The sequence below is a fragment of the Myotis brandtii genome, unplaced genomic scaffold, assembly GCF_000412655.1.
Source record: "Myotis brandtii unplaced genomic scaffold, ASM41265v1 scaffold329, whole genome shotgun sequence".
Lineage (NCBI taxonomy): Eukaryota > Metazoa > Chordata > Mammalia > Chiroptera > Vespertilionidae > Myotis > Myotis brandtii.
In genome coordinates, this window is record NW_005362676.1 from 255474 (window position 1) to 259027 (window position 3554).

Genomic DNA, 3554 nt, shown 5'->3' on the forward strand with positions numbered 1-3554 from the left:
AGATATCTGTAATGCTATCAACAATGAAAAAATATATTTAAAAATGAGGGAAAAAATTAGCCTCCTCTACTTGGTCAAACATTTCATCAACTTGCCCCTCATGCCTTGGCAGGGCCAGACCAAATGATTTCAAGGGCCTTCTATGGCCCCTGGGATGGATGTTTCCCACCCCCACCTTAAACCCTCTGAGCGTAATACCTCCTAGTGGTCCTAACGCTCAGGCCCTGGTACAGTATTGATATCTCCTGGCAGCGGGAGCTTTTATAAGTTTACTAGTGGCCCCGGTGCACGAAATTCATGCACATTAAAAGGGAATTAATTAGAGGGAATATTTCAATATTGCTACTTGCCCTTTCTCTATAATAGAAGTGTCAGAGATGAAAGAAAATTAGTAAAATGTATATGAAACTCTCCCTACTGTCAGAGTCTGGGGCGCGGCCTCAGGTCCCCCAGCCCCGGCTCAATGGCTTGACAACCATTTGCATATTAGCTCTTTAGGGATGGTTGTTTTTATAATAACGACGTTTATACTTTTTTTAATATACAACGGTGTTCATGCTTTCGCAATTGTTGTGCCCAAGTCTGAAGTGTAATGTCATCAATCCATTAAATCCGGCGGGTAAAATAGGAGGATGCAATTGTCATAACCTTACAGTGGCAAAAACGATGGCCCATGGACAACGCTGAGCTGAGATTTAAATAATTGGCTCAAACATTTTCATTTTTATAATAACCGCGTTTATACTTTTTTTAATATACAACAGTGTTCATGCTTTCACAATTGTTGTGCCCAAGTTTGAAGTGTAATGTCATGAATCCATTAAATCCGGGCGGGTGAAATAGGAGGATGCAATTGTCATAACCTTACAATGGCAAAAACGATGGCCCATGGCCCACACTGAGCTGAGATTTAAATAATTGGCTCAAACATTTTCATTAGAGGGGGGGAAAAAATACCTTCCATGAACTAACTAGTTTGCGGGAATCATTAGAAAATAATAAATATCCAAGTGAATGGAAGAATAAAAAAAGGAAATGAATGGATATAAAATGCAAGAAGCGAGGATGATCTTGAAGAAGAATGTGGACAATAAGTGGATGCCGAGCCATTCTTAAATAATAAAAAATAATGTAACTGAAAGCACTCTTGTCGGATGTACTGAGAAAAATAGAAATCTACAAATTAAAGAAGAACATGAAAGATGGGAACAATCCAACTAGGACATATCTGACAGGCATGTAGGAATTAACCTTGGGAAGGGAAACGTTAGGAAATCCTATCAGAGGAAAGGGGTGGGGATGATCCCCCATAAAAGTGATACAAACAGGAAAATCCAAAGAGAGAGAAACAGTGTGGAAAATCCTTACATGTCAACCTACTCGAGAAAAAATAGAGAAATGAGAAATGGGATGCAAGAAATAGAGAGAGTCCAAGAAATGCCCAGACCATACTGGATATAAGCTTTGGGTTTCAAGGGACAATAATAACCAGACACAAGATGGCATATTTATTTTTTCCCCCCTTTTTTTTTCTTCTTTGTTTGGGTGGCATATTTAATTGATTTTTTTTTTTTTAGAGCGAGAGAGGAAGGGAGAGGTATAGAGAGATAGAAACATCATCATTGATCGGCTGCCTCCTGCGTGCCCCCCCCGCCACACACACACACACAGGGAATCGAGCCTGCAACCCGGGCACGTGCCCTGACCGGGAATCGAACCAGTGGCCTCTTGGTTCCTGGGTGGACACTGCACCGCTGAGCTGCACCGGCGGGGCCAAGGCAGCCTATGGAATCTGCCCTGGCCGGTTTGGCTCAGTGGATAGAGCCTCAGCCTGCGGACTGAAAGGTCTCGGTTGGATTCCTGGTCAAGGGCACAAGCTAGGGTTGCGGGCTCCCTGCAGGATCCTCTCTGAAATCAATAAAAAATATATTTTTTTTAAAAAAAGAAGAAGAAGCTTTCAGCTTAAGCCCAGGAAGGGCTGAAGGCTCACACGGGCTCACGCCAGCGATGCTTCCCTGGGGGGACGGGGGGGGGGTGGCAATGGGGGGGTGTCAGCTTTGTTTTGCCCTTTGCAGACCTGTTTTCACAAATTAGAAAATACCAAAAAATAAAATAAAATGAAAAGAAATTAGAAAATACAGCCACCAGTATGTCTCCTCTCTTGCCCGTCATGTGAGCGGGAGGGCCAGATACCATCTATGCTACCGGGTTGGAAAGCACGTTCCGGGCGTGGCGGGCAGGTTGGGACCCGCCAGGCGCGGGGAGGAGCTGGAGGCGACCTTTCCCTGGGGACACGCAGCGCAGGTCGCAGGCCGTCAGGGGAGGAAGGGTGCCGGGCACACGGGGTACAGGGACCCTACGAGTTCCTGCGAGTCAACATGGCCATCTTGGAAGGATGGGCACTTTAATGAAAAATCAAAATCAAAATCAAAAATCAAATCAAAATGACCTCAGGGACGTAGGAAACAAAAACCAATGGCTTAGCCCCCTGTCCGGGTGGCTCAGTGGTTAGCGTCCGGGCCCCGAGGGTCGCGGGGGTCCCCTGGGGCGGCCGAGGTGCATGCTGGGAGGCAGCCCCTGGGCCGAGGTGCATGCTGGGAGGAGGCCCGTTCAGGCACCGCTCTCACGTCCACGTTCCTCTCTCCCTCCCTCCGTCTCCCTCCACCCGCCCTCCCACTCCCGCTAAAAATCAAGGGGGAAAAATAATCGCCAGGTGAGGATTAATAAAAATAAACAAAGAACATATAAATGAATATTTTTTTAAAAAAAAAACAACGGAATGACTATGCCCTGGTAGGGTTCAATAAAATACGTTTTAAAAAAAATAAAATAAAATCAATGACGGTGAACACACTATACCAGCGTCGCCTGGGCAAGTCCCGTGCGCCCATGGGGGTGGACGACATTCTGCATTTCTCTCATTTTTTTAAAATTGTTATTGGTTGGTTGGTCTGAGAGGGAGGAAGGGCGGGGGAGAGAGGTGTGTTGGTGCCATTTATTTGTTATTTCTGCAGCCCTGGCCGGATGCAGGCCTGGGCCCCGGGCCTGGGCTCGAACCCGCAACCATGACCCCGCCGTCGCCGGACGAGTGGCGCGGCCGGAACTGCCCTTTTTTTGTTTTTCTTTTTAATTCTTTGCTGCTGAAAGCATTGCCTCTGCCCCCTCTGTTTGCATTTCTTCCTTTTGCACCCCCTCTGGCCCGTCTTTTCTCGGGGTTCCCAGGTCGGGCCGACCCCGGCTCGCCTGCCACGGAGACACCCGGCCTCCACCATGGCGTCACCTCGCACCCTCGGGGACACCTATCTCAGGTGATTCTGCGTAAAAACCACGGCCATTTCGCCTTTTCCTCAGAAACGCGTTTTCCTCAGCAACGCCTTGCCCTCGCTCGGCACCTCAGCCGTCAGGGAGCGCCTTACCTCTTCCCTGTCCACCTTCGGCGGCGCTCAGCCTTCTCCCTCCCTATCTCCCCACGACGCGCTGAGGGCACACAGGACACTTTGGGGGGGAAGGGGGGTCATGGCGGCTGTTCATTCCAGGGGGGGTCTGTACCTTGT